This window comes from Brachionichthys hirsutus, unplaced genomic scaffold, assembly GCF_040956055.1.
Source record: "Brachionichthys hirsutus isolate HB-005 unplaced genomic scaffold, CSIRO-AGI_Bhir_v1 contig_904, whole genome shotgun sequence".
Lineage (NCBI taxonomy): Eukaryota > Metazoa > Chordata > Actinopteri > Lophiiformes > Brachionichthyidae > Brachionichthys > Brachionichthys hirsutus.
In genome coordinates, this window is record NW_027181068.1 from 2,501 (window position 1) to 17,000 (window position 14,500).

General features: G+C 45.2%; 37 non-coding genes and 1 pseudogene across 37 annotated transcripts; 19 read left to right on the forward strand and 19 right to left on the reverse strand.

The window, feature by feature from the left end:
- Positions 1 to 55: 55 nt before the first annotated feature.
- On the reverse strand, positions 56 to 174 carry LOC137917196 (5S ribosomal RNA). The gene has a single exon (XR_011106579.1). It is a non-coding gene; the product is annotated as a 5S ribosomal RNA (ribosomal RNA).
- Positions 175 to 270: 96 nt separating this feature from the next.
- On the forward strand, positions 271 to 342 carry trnad-guc (transfer RNA aspartic acid (anticodon GUC)). Its single transcript has one exon. It is a non-coding gene; the product is annotated as a tRNA-Asp (tRNA).
- A 498-nt stretch (positions 343 to 840) lies between these two features.
- LOC137917197 (5S ribosomal RNA) lies at positions 841 to 959 on the reverse strand. The gene has a single exon (XR_011106580.1). It is a non-coding gene; the product is annotated as a 5S ribosomal RNA (ribosomal RNA).
- A 96-nt stretch (positions 960 to 1,055) lies between these two features.
- On the forward strand, positions 1,056 to 1,127 carry trnad-guc (transfer RNA aspartic acid (anticodon GUC)). The gene has a single exon. It is a non-coding gene; the product is annotated as a tRNA-Asp (tRNA).
- A 498-nt stretch (positions 1,128 to 1,625) lies between these two features.
- LOC137917193 (5S ribosomal RNA) lies at positions 1,626 to 1,744 on the reverse strand. Its single transcript, XR_011106577.1, has one exon. It is a non-coding gene; the product is annotated as a 5S ribosomal RNA (ribosomal RNA).
- Positions 1,745 to 1,840: 96 nt separating this feature from the next.
- On the forward strand, positions 1,841 to 1,912 carry trnad-guc (transfer RNA aspartic acid (anticodon GUC)). Its single transcript has one exon. It is a non-coding gene; the product is annotated as a tRNA-Asp (tRNA).
- A 498-nt stretch (positions 1,913 to 2,410) lies between these two features.
- Positions 2,411 to 2,529, reverse strand: LOC137917198 (5S ribosomal RNA). Its single transcript, XR_011106581.1, has one exon. It is a non-coding gene; the product is annotated as a 5S ribosomal RNA (ribosomal RNA).
- Positions 2,530 to 2,625: 96 nt separating this feature from the next.
- trnad-guc (transfer RNA aspartic acid (anticodon GUC)) lies at positions 2,626 to 2,697 on the forward strand. The gene has a single exon. It is a non-coding gene; the product is annotated as a tRNA-Asp (tRNA).
- Positions 2,698 to 3,195: 498 nt separating this feature from the next.
- Positions 3,196 to 3,314, reverse strand: LOC137917177 (5S ribosomal RNA). The gene has a single exon (XR_011106562.1). It is a non-coding gene; the product is annotated as a 5S ribosomal RNA (ribosomal RNA).
- A 96-nt stretch (positions 3,315 to 3,410) lies between these two features.
- trnad-guc (transfer RNA aspartic acid (anticodon GUC)) lies at positions 3,411 to 3,482 on the forward strand. Its single transcript has one exon. It is a non-coding gene; the product is annotated as a tRNA-Asp (tRNA).
- Positions 3,483 to 3,980: 498 nt separating this feature from the next.
- On the reverse strand, positions 3,981 to 4,099 carry LOC137917178 (5S ribosomal RNA). The gene has a single exon (XR_011106563.1). It is a non-coding gene; the product is annotated as a 5S ribosomal RNA (ribosomal RNA).
- A 96-nt stretch (positions 4,100 to 4,195) lies between these two features.
- trnad-guc (transfer RNA aspartic acid (anticodon GUC)) lies at positions 4,196 to 4,267 on the forward strand. Its single transcript has one exon. It is a non-coding gene; the product is annotated as a tRNA-Asp (tRNA).
- A 498-nt stretch (positions 4,268 to 4,765) lies between these two features.
- On the reverse strand, positions 4,766 to 4,884 carry LOC137917179 (5S ribosomal RNA). The gene has a single exon (XR_011106564.1). It is a non-coding gene; the product is annotated as a 5S ribosomal RNA (ribosomal RNA).
- A 96-nt stretch (positions 4,885 to 4,980) lies between these two features.
- trnad-guc (transfer RNA aspartic acid (anticodon GUC)) lies at positions 4,981 to 5,052 on the forward strand. The gene has a single exon. It is a non-coding gene; the product is annotated as a tRNA-Asp (tRNA).
- Positions 5,053 to 5,550: 498 nt separating this feature from the next.
- Positions 5,551 to 5,669, reverse strand: LOC137917180 (5S ribosomal RNA). The gene has a single exon (XR_011106565.1). It is a non-coding gene; the product is annotated as a 5S ribosomal RNA (ribosomal RNA).
- Positions 5,670 to 5,765: 96 nt separating this feature from the next.
- trnad-guc (transfer RNA aspartic acid (anticodon GUC)) lies at positions 5,766 to 5,837 on the forward strand. The gene has a single exon. It is a non-coding gene; the product is annotated as a tRNA-Asp (tRNA).
- Positions 5,838 to 6,335: 498 nt separating this feature from the next.
- LOC137917181 (5S ribosomal RNA) lies at positions 6,336 to 6,454 on the reverse strand. The gene has a single exon (XR_011106566.1). It is a non-coding gene; the product is annotated as a 5S ribosomal RNA (ribosomal RNA).
- A 96-nt stretch (positions 6,455 to 6,550) lies between these two features.
- Positions 6,551 to 6,622, forward strand: trnad-guc (transfer RNA aspartic acid (anticodon GUC)). The gene has a single exon. It is a non-coding gene; the product is annotated as a tRNA-Asp (tRNA).
- Positions 6,623 to 7,120: 498 nt separating this feature from the next.
- LOC137917182 (5S ribosomal RNA) lies at positions 7,121 to 7,239 on the reverse strand. The gene has a single exon (XR_011106567.1). It is a non-coding gene; the product is annotated as a 5S ribosomal RNA (ribosomal RNA).
- A 96-nt stretch (positions 7,240 to 7,335) lies between these two features.
- Positions 7,336 to 7,407, forward strand: trnad-guc (transfer RNA aspartic acid (anticodon GUC)). The gene has a single exon. It is a non-coding gene; the product is annotated as a tRNA-Asp (tRNA).
- A 498-nt stretch (positions 7,408 to 7,905) lies between these two features.
- On the reverse strand, positions 7,906 to 8,014 carry LOC137917195 (5S ribosomal RNA; annotated as a pseudogene).
- A 96-nt stretch (positions 8,015 to 8,110) lies between these two features.
- Positions 8,111 to 8,182, forward strand: trnad-guc (transfer RNA aspartic acid (anticodon GUC)). Its single transcript has one exon. It is a non-coding gene; the product is annotated as a tRNA-Asp (tRNA).
- Positions 8,183 to 8,680: 498 nt separating this feature from the next.
- On the reverse strand, positions 8,681 to 8,799 carry LOC137917183 (5S ribosomal RNA). The gene has a single exon (XR_011106568.1). It is a non-coding gene; the product is annotated as a 5S ribosomal RNA (ribosomal RNA).
- A 96-nt stretch (positions 8,800 to 8,895) lies between these two features.
- trnad-guc (transfer RNA aspartic acid (anticodon GUC)) lies at positions 8,896 to 8,967 on the forward strand. Its single transcript has one exon. It is a non-coding gene; the product is annotated as a tRNA-Asp (tRNA).
- Positions 8,968 to 9,465: 498 nt separating this feature from the next.
- Positions 9,466 to 9,584, reverse strand: LOC137917184 (5S ribosomal RNA). Its single transcript, XR_011106569.1, has one exon. It is a non-coding gene; the product is annotated as a 5S ribosomal RNA (ribosomal RNA).
- Positions 9,585 to 9,680: 96 nt separating this feature from the next.
- On the forward strand, positions 9,681 to 9,752 carry trnad-guc (transfer RNA aspartic acid (anticodon GUC)). The gene has a single exon. It is a non-coding gene; the product is annotated as a tRNA-Asp (tRNA).
- Positions 9,753 to 10,250: 498 nt separating this feature from the next.
- LOC137917185 (5S ribosomal RNA) lies at positions 10,251 to 10,369 on the reverse strand. The gene has a single exon (XR_011106570.1). It is a non-coding gene; the product is annotated as a 5S ribosomal RNA (ribosomal RNA).
- Positions 10,370 to 10,465: 96 nt separating this feature from the next.
- trnad-guc (transfer RNA aspartic acid (anticodon GUC)) lies at positions 10,466 to 10,537 on the forward strand. Its single transcript has one exon. It is a non-coding gene; the product is annotated as a tRNA-Asp (tRNA).
- Positions 10,538 to 11,035: 498 nt separating this feature from the next.
- Positions 11,036 to 11,154, reverse strand: LOC137917186 (5S ribosomal RNA). The gene has a single exon (XR_011106571.1). It is a non-coding gene; the product is annotated as a 5S ribosomal RNA (ribosomal RNA).
- Positions 11,155 to 11,250: 96 nt separating this feature from the next.
- On the forward strand, positions 11,251 to 11,322 carry trnad-guc (transfer RNA aspartic acid (anticodon GUC)). Its single transcript has one exon. It is a non-coding gene; the product is annotated as a tRNA-Asp (tRNA).
- A 498-nt stretch (positions 11,323 to 11,820) lies between these two features.
- Positions 11,821 to 11,939, reverse strand: LOC137917188 (5S ribosomal RNA). Its single transcript, XR_011106573.1, has one exon. It is a non-coding gene; the product is annotated as a 5S ribosomal RNA (ribosomal RNA).
- A 96-nt stretch (positions 11,940 to 12,035) lies between these two features.
- On the forward strand, positions 12,036 to 12,107 carry trnad-guc (transfer RNA aspartic acid (anticodon GUC)). The gene has a single exon. It is a non-coding gene; the product is annotated as a tRNA-Asp (tRNA).
- A 498-nt stretch (positions 12,108 to 12,605) lies between these two features.
- LOC137917190 (5S ribosomal RNA) lies at positions 12,606 to 12,724 on the reverse strand. The gene has a single exon (XR_011106574.1). It is a non-coding gene; the product is annotated as a 5S ribosomal RNA (ribosomal RNA).
- A 96-nt stretch (positions 12,725 to 12,820) lies between these two features.
- Positions 12,821 to 12,892, forward strand: trnad-guc (transfer RNA aspartic acid (anticodon GUC)). The gene has a single exon. It is a non-coding gene; the product is annotated as a tRNA-Asp (tRNA).
- A 498-nt stretch (positions 12,893 to 13,390) lies between these two features.
- On the reverse strand, positions 13,391 to 13,509 carry LOC137917194 (5S ribosomal RNA). Its single transcript, XR_011106578.1, has one exon. It is a non-coding gene; the product is annotated as a 5S ribosomal RNA (ribosomal RNA).
- A 96-nt stretch (positions 13,510 to 13,605) lies between these two features.
- On the forward strand, positions 13,606 to 13,677 carry trnad-guc (transfer RNA aspartic acid (anticodon GUC)). Its single transcript has one exon. It is a non-coding gene; the product is annotated as a tRNA-Asp (tRNA).
- A 498-nt stretch (positions 13,678 to 14,175) lies between these two features.
- Positions 14,176 to 14,294, reverse strand: LOC137917191 (5S ribosomal RNA). The gene has a single exon (XR_011106575.1). It is a non-coding gene; the product is annotated as a 5S ribosomal RNA (ribosomal RNA).
- A 96-nt stretch (positions 14,295 to 14,390) lies between these two features.
- trnad-guc (transfer RNA aspartic acid (anticodon GUC)) lies at positions 14,391 to 14,462 on the forward strand. Its single transcript has one exon. It is a non-coding gene; the product is annotated as a tRNA-Asp (tRNA).
- The last annotated feature ends 38 nt before the right edge of the window (positions 14,463 to 14,500 follow it).

Consider the following 14,500-nt stretch of genomic DNA (forward strand, 5'->3'; position numbering starts at 1 on the left):
ACTTTTGGATGAAAAGATTCCATATGGTTTGCCCTCTGCCTCAGGGAAGATAAAAAGCTTACGGCACCTGGTATTCCCAGGCGGTCTCCCATCCAAGTACTAACCAGGCCCGACCCTGCTTAGCTTCCGAGATCGGACGAGATCGGGCGTGTTCAGAGTGGTATGGCCGTAGACGAAAACGGCAGCTGAAGGAACAATATATAAAGATAACTGTCCAAAACCGCCGGACCGCTGTGTGTTTAACTGACGTCACCTCTTGAGCTTGCGTCTTCCTCGTTAGTATAGTGGACAGTATCTCCGCCTGTCACGCGGAAGACCGGGGTTCGATTCCCCGACGGGGAGATCTTTTTTGGCTGTTGATCCATCCATCACCATTTGCTCGAGTCTCACAACTCAAGGATTGTTGCTTGTCCTGATGGTTTTCGTTTTGTGTTTTGTTGTGCAGAAACGTTTCTCATCTTTTATTAATTATGTTCAGGCCTCACCCACCGCCTGATACCTGATCAATGGCAGAACGCACCTGCTGTCAATCACCTCAATCAACGTTCCTTTCATGACACACCTCATTTCACTCTGGCGTAATCCATGCTTGGCCAGGTCGCCATTGTAAAAGAGATTATTAATCTCAATTGTTTATCTGGTAAAATAAAAATACAAAAATGCTTCTGTCCATAACAGTCAATGGCGAAAAAATGAAAAATGAGCCTTTGAAATCAATCAACAGCTCAAGAAAAGCCATCGATCACAACTCTTCAAAATGACAACCATCTATTCTATATTTTCCGACTTTTGGATGAAAAGATTCCATATGGTTTGCCCTCTGCCTCAGGGAAGATAAAAAGCTTACGGCACCTGGTATTCCCAGGCGGTCTCCCATCCAAGTACTAACCAGGCCCGACCCTGCTTAGCTTCCGAGATCGGACGAGATCGGGCGTGTTCAGAGTGGTATGGCCGTAGACGAAAACGGCAGCTGAAGGAACAATATATAAAGATAACTGTCCAAAACCGCCGGACCGCTGTGTGTTTAACTGACGTCACCTCTTGAGCTTGCGTCTTCCTCGTTAGTATAGTGGACAGCATCTCCGCCTGTCACGCGGAAGACCGGGGTTCGATTCCCCGACGGGGAGATCTTTTTTGGCTGTTGATCCATCCATCACCATTTGCTCGAGTCTCACAACTCAAGGATTGTTGCTTGTCCTGATGGTTTTCGTTTTGTGTTTTGTTGTGCAGAAACGTTTCTCATCTTTTATTAATTATGTTCAGGCCTCACCCACCCCCTGATACCCGATCAATGGCAGAACGCACCTGCTGTCAATCACCTCAATCAACGTTCCTTTCATGACACACCTCATTTCACTCTGGCGTAATCCATGCTTGGCCAGGTCGCCATTGTAAAAGAGATTATTAATCTCAATTGTTTATCTGGTAAAATAAAAATACAAAAATGCTTCTGTCCATAACAGTCAATGGCGAAAAAATGAAAAATGAGCCTTTGAAATCAATCAACAGCTCAAGAAAAGCCATCGATCACAACTCTTCAAAATGACAACCATCTATTCTATATTTTCCGACTTTTGGATGAAAAGATTCCATATGGTTTGCCCTCTGCCTCAGGGAAGATAAAAAGCTTACGGCACCTGGTATTCCCAGGCGGTCTCCCATCCAAGTACTAACCAGGCCCGACCCTGCTTAGCTTCCGAGATCGGACGAGATCGGGCGTGTTCAGAGTGGTATGGCTGTAGACGAAAACAGCAGCTGAAGGAACAATATATAAAGATAACTGTCCAAAACCGCCGGACCGCTGTGTGTTTAACTGACGTCACCTCTCAATCTTGCGTCTTCCTCGTTAGTATAGTGGACAGTATCTCCGCCTGTCACGCGGAAGACCGGGGTTCGATTCCCCGACGGGGAGATCTTTTTTGGCTGTTGATCCATCCATCACCATTTGCTCGAGTCTCACAACTCAAGGATTGTTGCTTGTCCTGATGGTTTTCGTTTTGTGTTTTGTTGTGCAGAAACGTTTCTCATCTTTTATTAATTATGTTCAGGCCTCACCCACCCCCTGATACCCGATCAATGGCAGAACGCACCTGCTGTCAATCACCTCAATCAACGTTCCTTTCATGACACACCTCATTTCACTCTGGCGTAATCCATGCTTGGCCAGGTCGCCATTGTAAAAGAGATTATTAATCTCAATTGTTTATCTGGTAAAATAAAAATACAAAAATGCTTCTGTCCATAACAGTCAATGGCGAAAAAATGAAAAATGAGCCTTTGAAATCAATCAACAGCTCAAGAAAAGCCCTCGATCACAACTCTTCAAAATGACAACCATCTATTCTATATTTTCCGACTTTTGGATGAAAAGATTCCATATGGTTTGCCCTCTGCCTCAGGGAAGATAAAAAGCTTACGGCACCTGGTATTCCCAGGCGGTCTCCCATCCAAGTACTAACCAGGCCCGACCCTGCTTAGCTTCCGAGATCGGACGAGATCGGGCGTGTTCAGAGTGGTATGGCCGTAGACGAAAACGGCAGCTGAAGGAACAATATATAAAGATAACTGTCCAAAACCGCCGGACCGCTGTGTGTTTAACTGACGTCACCTCTTGAGCTTGCGTCTTCCTCGTTAGTATAGTGGACAGTATCTCCGCCTGTCACGCGGAAGACCGGGGTTCGATTCCCCGACGGGGAGATCTTTTTTGGCTGTTGATCCATCCATCACCATTTGCTCGAGTCTCACAACTCAAGGATTGTTGCTTGTCCTGATGGTTTTCGTTTTGTGTTTTGTTGTGCAGAAACGTTTCTCATCTTTTATTAATTATGTTCAGGCCTCACCCACCGCCTGATACCCGATCAATGGCAGAACGCACCTGCTGTCAATCACCTCAATCAACGTTCCTTTCATGACACACCTCATTTCACTCTGGCGTAATCCATGCTTGGCCAGGTCGCCATTGTAAAAGAGATTATTAATCTCAATTGTTTATCTGGTAAAATAAAAATACAAAAATGCTTCTGTCCATAACAGTCAATGGCGAAAAAATGAAAAATGAGCCTTTGAAATCAATCAACAGCTCAAGAAAAGCCCTCGATCACAACTCTTCAAAATGACAACCATCTATTCTATATTTTCCGACTTTTGGATGAAAAGATTCCATATGGTTTGCCCTCTGCCTCAGGGAAGATAAAAAGCTTACGGCACCTGGTATTCCCAGGCGGTCTCCCATCCAAGTACTAACCAGGCCCGACCCTGCTTAGCTTCCGAGATCGGACGAGATCGGGCGTGTTCAGAGTGGTATGGCCGTAGACGAAAACGGCAGCTGAAGGAACAATATATAAAGATAACTGTCCAAAACCGCCGGACCGCTGTGTGTTTAACTGACGTCACCTCTTGAGCTTGCGTCTTCCTCGTTAGTATAGTGGACAGTATCTCCGCCTGTCACGCGGAAGACCGGGGTTCGATTCCCCGACGGGGAGATCTTTTTTGGCTGTTGATCCATCCATCACCATTTGCTCGAGTCTCACAACTCAAGGATTGTTGCTTGTCCTGATGGTTTTCGTTTTGTGTTTTGTTGTGCAGAAACGTTTCTCATCTTTTATTAATTATGTTCAGGCCTCACCCACCGCCTGATACCTGATCAATGGCAGAACGCACCTGCTGTCAATCACCTCAATCAACGTTCCTTTCATGACACACCTCATTTCACTCTGGCGTAATCCATGCTTGGCCAGGTCGCCATTGTAAAAGAGATTATTAATCTCAATTGTTTATCTGGTAAAATAAAAATACAAAAATGCTTCTGTCCATAACAGTCAATGGCGAAAAAATGAAAAATGAGCCTTTGAAATCAATCAACAGCTCAAGAAAAGCCATCGATCACAACTCTTCAAAATGACAACCATCTATTCTATATTTTCCGACTTTTGGATGAAAAGATTCCATATGGTTTGCCCTCTGCCTCAGGGAAGATAAAAAGCTTACGGCACCTGGTATTCCCAGGCGGTCTCCCATCCAAGTACTAACCAGGCCCGACCCTGCTTAGCTTCCGAGATCGGACGAGATCGGGCGTGTTCAGAGTGGTATGGCCGTAGACGAAAACGGCAGCTGAAGGAACAATATATAAAGATAACTGTCCAAAACCGCCGGACCGCTGTGTGTTTAACTGACGTCACCTCTTGAGCTTGCGTCTTCCTCGTTAGTATAGTGGACAGCATCTCCGCCTGTCACGCGGAAGACCGGGGTTCGATTCCCCGACGGGGAGATCTTTTTTGGCTGTTGATCCATCCATCACCATTTGCTCGAGTCTCACAACTCAAGGATTGTTGCTTGTCCTGATGGTTTTCGTTTTGTGTTTTGTTGTGCAGAAACGTTTCTCATCTTTTATTAATTATGTTCAGGCCTCACCCACCCCCTGATACCCGATCAATGGCAGAACGCACCTGCTGTCAATCACCTCAATCAACGTTCCTTTCATGACACACCTCATTTCACTCTGGCGTAATCCATGCTTGGCCAGGTCGCCATTGTAAAAGAGATTATTAATCTCAATTGTTTATCTGGTAAAATAAAAATACAAAAATGCTTCTGTCCATAACAGTCAATGGCGAAAAAATGAAAAATGAGCCTTTGAAATCAATCAACAGCTCAAGAAAAGCCATCGATCACAACTCTTCAAAATGACAACCATCTATTCTATATTTTCCGACTTTTGGATGAAAAGATTCCATATGGTTTGCCCTCTGCCTCAGGGAAGATAAAAAGCTTACGGCACCTGGTATTCCCAGGCGGTCTCCCATCCAAGTACTAACCAGGCCCGACCCTGCTTAGCTTCCGAGATCGGACGAGATCGGGCGTGTTCAGAGTGGTATGGCCGTAGACGAAAACAGCAGCTGAAGGAACAATATATAAAGATAACTGTCCAAAACCGCCGGACCGCTGTGTGTTTAACTGACGTCACCTCTTGAGCTTGCGTCTTCCTCGTTAGTATAGTGGACAGTATCTCCGCCTGTCACGCGGAAGACCGGGGTTCGATTCCCCGACGGGGAGATCTTTTTTGGCTGTTGATCCATCCATCACCATTTGCTCGAGTCTCACAACTCAAGGATTGTTGCTTGTCCTGATGGTTTTCGTTTTGTGTTTTGTTGTGCAGAAACGTTTCTCATCTTTTATTAATTATGTTCAGGCCTCACCCACCGCCTGATACCTGATCAATGGCAGAACGCACCTGCTGTCAATCGCCTCAATCAACGTTCCTTTCATGACACACCTCATTTCACTCTGGCGTAATCCATGCTTGGCCAGGTCGCCATTGTAAAAGAGATTATTAATCTCAATTGTTTATCTGGTAAAATAAAAATACAAAAATGCTTCTGTCCATAACAGTCAATGGCGAAAAAATGAAGAATGAGCCTTTGAAATCAATCAACAGCTCAAGAAAAGCCATCGATCACAACTCTTCAAAATGACAACCATCTATTCTATATTTTCCGACTTTTGGATGAAAAGATTCCATATGGTTTGCCCTCTGCCTCAGGGAAGATAAAAAGCTTACGGCACCTGGTATTCCCAGGCGGTCTCCCATCCAAGTACTAACCAGGCCCGACCCTGCTTAGCTTCCGAGATCGGACGAGATCGGGCGTGTTCAGAGTGGTATGGCCGTAGACGAAAACTGCAGCTGAAGGAACAATATATAAAGATAACTGTCCAAAACCGCCGGACCGCTGTGTGTTTAACTGACGTCACCTCTTGAGCTTGCGTCTTCCTCGTTAGTATAGTGGACAGCATCTCCGCCTGTCACGCGGAAGACCGGGGTTCGATTCCCCGACGGGGAGATCTTTTTTGGCTGTTGATCCATCCATCACCATTTGCTCGAGTCTCACAACTCAAGGATTGTTGCTTGTCCTGATGGTTTTCGTTTTGTGTTTTGTTGTGCAGAAACGTTTCTCATCTTTTATTAATTATGTTCAGGCCTCACCCACCCCCTGATACCCGATCAATGGCAGAACGCACCTGCTGTCAATCACCTCAATCAACGTTCCTTTCATGACACACCTCATTTCACTCTGGCGTAATCCATGCTTGGCCAGGTCGCCATTGTAAAAGAGATTATTAATCTCAATTGTTTATCTGGTAAAATAAAAATACAAAAATGCTTCTGTCCATAACAGTCAATGGCGAAAAAATGAAAAATGAGCCTTTGAAATCAATCAACAGCTCAAGAAAAGCCATCGATCACAACTCTTCAAAATGACAACCATCTATTCTATATTTTCCGACTTTTGGATGAAAAGATTCCATATGGTTTGCCCTCTGCCTCAGGGAAGATAAAAAGCTTACGGCACCTGGTATTCCCAGGCGGTCTCCCATCCAAGTACTAACCAGGCCCGACCCTGCTTAGCTTCCGAGATCGGACGAGATCGGGCGTGTTCAGAGTGGTATGGCCGTAGACGAAAACGGCAGCTGAAGGAACAATATATAAAGATAACTGTCCAAAACCGCCGGACCGCTGTGTGTTTAACTGACGTCACCTCTTGAGCTTGCGTCTTCCTCGTTAGTATAGTGGACAGTATCTCCGCCTGTCACGCGGAAGACCGGGGTTCGATTCCCCGACGGGGAGATCTTTTTTGGCTGTTGATCCATCCATCACCATTTGCTCGAGTCTCACAACTCAAGGATTGTTGCTTGTCCTGATGGTTTTCGTTTTGTGTTTTGTTGTGCAGAAACGTTTCTCATCTTTTATTAATTATGTTCAGGCCTCACCCACCGCCTGATACCCGATCAATGGCAGAACGCACCTGCTGTCAATCACCTCAATCAACGTTCCTTTCATGACACACCTCATTTCACTCTGGCGTAATCCATGCTTGGCCAGGTCGCCATTGTAAAAGAGATTATTAATCTCAATTGTTTATCTGGTAAAATAAAAATACAAAAATGCTTCTGTCCATAACAGTCAATGGCGAAAAAATGAAAAATGAGCCTTTGAAATCAATCAACAGCTCAAGAAAAGCCATCGATCACAACTCTTCAAAATGACAACCATCTATTCTATATTTTCCGACTTTTGGATGAAAAGATTCCATATAGTTTGCCCTCTGCCTCAGGGAAGATAAAAAGCTTACGGCACCTGGTATTCCCAGGCGGTCTCCCATCCAAGTACTAACCAGGCCCGACCCTGCTTAGCTTCCGAGATCGGACGAGATCGGGCGTGTTCAGAGTGGTATGGCCGTAGACGAAAACGGCAGCTGAAGGAACAATATATAAAGATAACTGTCCAAAACCGCCGGACCGCTGTGTGTTTAACTGACGTCACCTCTTGAGCTTGCGTCTTCCTCGTTAGTATAGTGGACAGTATCTCCGCCTGTCACGCGGAAGACCGGGGTTCGATTCCCCGATGGGGAGATCTTTTTTGGCTGTTGATCCATCCATCACCATTTGCTCGAGTCTCACAACTCAAGGATTGTTGCTTGTCCTGATGGTTTTCGTTTTGTGTTTTGTTGTGCAGAAACGTTTCTCATCTTTTATTAATTATGTTCAGGCCTCACCCACCCCCTGATACCCGATCAATGGCAGAACGCACCTGCTGTCAATCACCTCAATCAACGTTCCTTTCATGACACACCTCATTTCACTCTGGCGTAATCCATGCTTGGCCAGGTCGCCATTGTAAAAGAGATTATTAATCTCAATTGTTTATCTGGTAAAATAAAAATACAAAAATGCTTCTGTCCATAACAGTCAATGGCGAAAAAATGAAGAATGAGCCTTTGAAATCAATCAACAGCTCAAGAAAAGCCATCGATCACAACTCTTCAAAATGACAACCATCTATTCTATATTTTCCGACTTTTGGATGAAAAGATTCCATATGGTTTGCCCTCTGCCTCAGGGAAGATAAAAAGCTTACGGCACCTGGTATTCCCAGGCGGTCTCCCATCCAAGTACTAACCAGGCCCGACCCTGCTTAGCTTCCGAGATCGGGCGTGTTCAGAGTGGTATGGCCGTAGACGAAAACGGCAGCTGAAGGAACAATATATAAAGATAACTGTCCAAAACCGCCGGACCGCTGTGTGTTTAACTGACGTCACCTCTTGAGCTTGCGTCTTCCTCGTTAGTATAGTGGACAGCATCTCCGCCTGTCACGCGGAAGACCGGGGTTCGATTCCCCGACGGGGAGATCTTTTTTGGCTGTTGATCCATCCATCACCATTTGCTCGAGTCTCACAACTCAAGGATTGTTGCTTGTCCTGATGGTTTTCGTTTTGTGTTTTGTTGTGCAGAAACGTTTCTCATCTTTTATTAATTATGTTCAGGCCTCACCCACCCCCTGATACCCGATCAATGGCAGAACGCACCTGCTGTCAATCACCTCAATCAACGTTCCTTTCATGACACACCTCATTTCACTCTGGCGTAATCCATGCTTGGCCAGGTCGCCATTGTAAAAGAGATTATTAATCTCAATTGTTTATCTGGTAAAATAAAAATACAAAAATGCTTCTGTCCATAACAGTCAATGGCGAAAAAATGAAAAATGAGCCTTTGAAATCAATCAACAGCTCAAGAAAAGCCATCGATCACAACTCTTCAAAATGACAACCATCTATTCTATATTTTCCGACTTTTGGATGAAAAGATTCCATATGGTTTGCCCTCTGCCTCAGGGAAGATAAAAAGCTTACGGCACCTGGTATTCCCAGGCGGTCTCCCATCCAAGTACTAACCAGGCCCGACCCTGCTTAGCTTCCGAGATCGGACGAGATCGGGCGTGTTCAGAGTGGTATGGCCGTAGACGAAAACGGCAGCTGAAGGAACAATATATAAAGATAACTGTCCAAAACCGCCGGACCGCTGTGTGTTTAACTGACGTCACCTCTTGAGCTTGCGTCTTCCTCGTTAGTATAGTGGACAGTATCTCCGCCTGTCACGCGGAAGACCGGGGTTCGATTCCCCGACGGGGAGATCTTTTTTGGCTGTTGATCCATCCATCACCATTTGCTCGAGTCTCACAACTCAAGGATTGTTGCTTGTCCTGATGGTTTTCGTTTTGTGTTTTGTTGTGCAGAAACGTTTCTCATCTTTTATTAATTATGTTCAGGCCTCACCCACCCCCTGATACCCGATCAATGGCAGAACGCACCTGCTGTCAATCACCTCAATCAACGTTCCTTTCATGACACACCTCATTTCACTCTGGCGTAATCCATGCTTGGCCAGGTCGCCATTGTAAAAGAGATTATTAATCTCAATTGTTTATCTGGTAAAATAAAAATACAAAAATGCTTCTGTCCATAACAGTCAATGGCGAAAAAATGAAAAATGAGCCTTTGAAATCAATCAACAGCTCAAGAAAAGCCATCGATCACAACTCTTCAAAATGACAACCATCTATTCTATATTTTCCGACTTTTGGATGAAAAGATTCCATATGGTTTGCCCTCTGCCTCAGGGAAGATAAAAAGCTTACGGCACCTGGTATTCCCAGGCGGTCTCCCATCCAAGTACTAACCAGGCCCGACCCTGCTTAGCTTCCGAGATCGGACGAGATCGGGCGTGTTCAGAGTGGTATGGCCGTAGACGAAAACGGCAGCTGAAGGAACAATATATAAAGATAACTGTCCAAAACCGCCGGACCGCTGTGTGTTTAACTGACGTCACCTCTTGAGCTTGCGTCTTCCTCGTTAGTATAGTGGACAGTATCTCCGCCTGTCACGCGGAAGACCGGGGTTCGATTCCCCGACGGGGAGATCTTTTTTGGCTGTTGATCCATCCATCACCATTTGCTCGAGTCTCACAACTCAAGGATTGTTGCTTGTCCTGATGGTTTTCGTTTTGTGTTTTGTTGTGCAGAAACGTTTCTCATCTTTTATTAATTATGTTCAGGCCTCACCCACCGCCTGATACCCGATCAATGGCAGAACGCACCTGCTGTCAATCACCTCAATCAACGTTCCTTTCATGACACACCTCATTTCACTCTGGCGTAATCCATGCTTGGCCAGGTCGCCATTGTAAAAGAGATTATTAATCTCAATTGTTTATCTGGTAAAATAAAAATACAAAAATGCTTCTGTCCATAACAGTCAATGGCGAAAAAATGAAAAATGAGCCTTTGAAATCAATCAACAGCTCAAGAAAAGCCATCGATCACAACTCTTCAAAATGACAACCATCTATTCTATATTTTCCGACTTTTGGATGAAAAGATTCCATATAGTTTGCCCTCTGCCTCAGGGAAGATAAAAAGCTTACGGCACCTGGTATTCCCAGGCGGTCTCCCATCCAAGTACTAACCAGGCCCGACCCTGCTTAGCTTCCGAGATCGGACGAGATCGGGCGTGTTCAGAGTGGTATGGCCGTAGACGAAAACGGCAGCTGAAGGAACAATATATAAAGATAACTGTCCAAAACCGCCGGACCGCTGTGTGTTTAACTGACGTCACCTCTTGAGCTTGCGTCTTCCTCGTTAGTATAGTGGACAGTATCTCCGCCTGTCACGCGGAAGACCGGGGTTCGATTCCCCGACGGGGAGATCTTTTTTGGCTGTTGATCCATCCATCACCATTTGCTCGAGTCTCACAACTCAAGGATTGTTGCTTGTCCTGATGGTTTTCGTTTTGTGTTTTGTTGTGCAGAAACGTTTCTCATCTTTTATTAATTATGTTCAGGCCTCACCCACCGCCTGATACCTGATCAATGGCAGAACGCACCTGCTGTCAATCACCTCAATCAACGTTCCTTTCATGACACACCTCATTTCACTCTGGCGTAATCCATGCTTGGCCAGGTCGCCATTGTAAAAGAGATTATTAATCTCAATTGTTTATCTGGTAAAATAAAAATACAAAAATGCTTCTGTCCATAACAGTCAATGGCGAAAAAATGAAAAATGAGCCTTTGAAATCAATCAACAGCTCAAGAAAAGCCATCGATCACAACTCTTCAAAATGACAACCATCTATTCTATATTTTCCGACTTTTGGATGAAAAGATTCCATATGGTTTGCCCTCTGCCTCAGGGAAGATAAAAAGCTTACGGCACCTGGTATTCCCAGGCGGTCTCCCATCCAAGTACTAACCAGGCCCGACCCTGCTTAGCTTCCGAGATCGGACGAGATCGGGCGTGTTCAGAGTGGTATGGCCGTAGACGAAAACGGCAGCTGAAGGAACAATATATAAAGATAACTGTCCAAAACCGCCGGACCGCTGTGTGTTTAACTGACGTCACCTCTTGAGCTTGCGTCTTCCTCGTTAGTATAGTGGACAGCATCTCCGCCTGTCACGCGGAAGACCGGGGTTCGATTCCCCGACGGGGAGATCTTTTTTGGCTGTTGATCCATCCATCACCATTTGCTCGAGTCTCACAACTCAAGGATTGTTGCTTGTCCTGATGGTTTTCGTTTTGTGTTTTGTTGTGCAGAAACGTTTCTCATCTTTTATTAATTATGTTCAGGCCTCACCCACCCCCTGATACCCGATCAATGGCAGAACGCACCTGCTGTCAATCACCTCAATCAACGTTCCTTTCATGACACACCTCATTTCACTCTGGCGTAATCCATGCTTGGCCAGGTCGCCATTGTAAAAGAGATTATTAATCTCAATTGTTTATCTGGTAAAATAAAAATACAAAAATGCTTCTGTCCATAACAGTCAATGGCGAAAAAATGAAAAATGAGCCTTTGAAATCAATCAACAGCTCAAGAAAAGCCATCGATCACAACTCTTCAAAATGACAACCATCTATTCTATATTTTCCGACTTTTGGATGAAAAGATTCCATATGGTTTGCCCTCTGCCTCAGGGAAGATAAAAAGCTTACGGCACCTGGTATTCCCAGGCGGTCTCCCATCCAAGTACTAACCAGGCCCGACCCTGCTTAGCTTCCGAGATCGGACGAGATCGGGCGTGTTCAGAGTGGTATGGCCGTAGACGAAAACAGCAGCTGAAGGAACAATATATAAAGATAACTGTCCAAAACCGCCGGACCGCTGTGTGTTTAACTGACGTCACCTCTTGAGCTTGCGTCTTCCTCGTTAGTATAGTGGACAGTATCTCCGCCTGTCACGCGGAAGACCGGGGTTCGATTCCCCGACGGGGAGATCTTTTTTGGCTGTTGATCCATCCATCACCATTTGCTCGAGTCTCACAACTCAAGGATTGTTGCTTGTCCTGATGGTTTTCGTTTTGTGTTTTGTTGTGCAGAAACGTTTCTCATCTTTTATTAATTATGTTCAGGCCTCACCCACCGCCTGATACCTGATCAATGGCAGAACGCACCTGCTGTCAATCACCTCAATCAACGTTCCTTTCATGACACACCTCATTTCACTCTGGCGTAATCCATGCTTGGCCAGGTCGCCATTGTAAAAGAGATTATTAATCTCAATTGTTTATCTGGTAAAATAAAAATACAAAAATGCTTCTGTCCATAACAGTCAATGGCGAAAAAATGAAGAATGAGCCTTTGAAATCAATCAACAGCTCAAGAAAAGCCATCGATCACAACTCTTCAAAATGACAACCATCTATTCTATATTTTCCGACTTTTGGATGAAAAGATTCCATATGGTTTGCCCTCTGCCTCAGGGAAGATAAAAAGCTTACGGCACCTGGTATTCCCAGGCGGTCTCCCATCCAAGTACTAACCAGGCCCGACCCTGCTTAGCTTCCGAGATCGGACGAGATCGGGCGTGTTCAGAGTGGTATGGCCGTAGACGAAAACGGCAGCTGAAGGAACAATATATAAAGATAACTGTCCAAAACCGCCGGACCGCTGTGTGTTTAACTGACGTCACCTCTTGAGCTTGCGTCTTCCTCGTTAGTATAGTGGACAGCATCTCCGCCTGTCACGCGGAAGACCGGGGTTCGATTCCCCGACGGGGAGATCTTTTTTGGCTGTTGATCCATCCATCACCATTTGCTCGAGTCTCACAACTCAAGGATTGTTGCTTGTCCTGATGGTTTTCGTTTTGTGTTTTGTTGTGCAGAAACGTTTCTCATCTTTTATTAATTATGTTCAGGCCTCACCCACCCCCTGATACCCGATCAATGGCAGAACGCACCTGCTGTCAATCACCTCAATCAACGTTCCTTTCATGACACACCTCATTTCACTCTGGCGTAATCCATGCTTGGCCAGGTCGCCATTGTAAAAGAGATTATTAATCTCAATTGTTTATCTGGTAAAATAAAAATACAAAAATGCTTCTGTCCATAACAGTCAATGGCGAAAAAATGAAAAATGAGCCTTTGAAATCAATCAACAGCTCAAGAAAAGCCATCGATCACAACTCTTCAAAATGACAACCATCTATTCTATATTTTCCGACTTTTGGATGAAAAGATTCCATATGGTTTGCCCTCTGCCTCAGGGAAGATAAAAAGCTTACGGCACCTGGTATTCCCAGGCGGTCTCCCATCCAAGTACTAACCAGGCCCGACCCTGCTTAGCTTCCGAGATCGGACGAGATCGGGCGTGTTCAGAGTGGTATGGCTGTAGACGAAAACAGCAGCTGAAGGAACAATATATAAAGATAACTGTCCAAAACCGCCGGACCGCTGTGTGTTTAACTGACGTCACCTCTCAATCTTGCGTCTTCCTCGTTAGTATAGTGGACAGTATCTCCGCCTGTCACGCGGAAGACCGGGGTTCGATTCCCCGACGGGGAGATCTTTTTTGGCTGTTGATCCATCCATCACCATTTGCTCGAGTCTCACAACTCAAGGATTGTTGCTTGTCCTGATGGTTTTCGTTTTGTGTTTTGTTGTGCAGAAACGTTTCTCATCTTTTATTAATTATGTTCAGGCCTCACCCACCGCCTGATACCTGATCAATGGCAGAACGCACCTGCTGTCAATCACCTCAATCAACGTTCCTTTCATGACACACCTCATTTCACTCTGGCGTAATCCATGCTTGGCCAGGTCGCCATTGTAAAAGAGATTATTAATCTCAATTGTTTATCTGGTAAAATAAAAATACAAAAATGCTTCTGTCCATAACAGTCAATGGCGAAAAAATGAAAAATGAGCCTTTGAAATCAATCAACAGCTCAAGAAAAGCCATCGATCACAACTCTTCAAAATGACAACCATCTATTCTATATTTTCCGACTTTTGGATGAAAAGATTCCATATAGTTTGCCCTCTGCCTCAGGGAAGATAAAAAGCTTACGGCACCTGGTATTCCCAGGCGGTCTCCCATCCAAGTACTAACCAGGCCCGACCCTGCTTAGCTTCCGAGATCGGACGAGATCGGGCGTGTTCAGAGTGGTATGGCCGTAGACGAAAACGGCAGCTGAAGGAACAATATATAAAGATAACTGTCCAAAACCGCCGGACCGCTGTGTGTTTAACTGACGTCACCTCTTGAGCTTGCGTCTTCCTCGTTAGTATAGTGGACAGCATCTCCGCCTGTCACGCGGAAGACCGGGGTTCGATTCCCCGACGGGGAGATCTTTTTTGGCTGTTGATCCATCCATCACCATTTGCT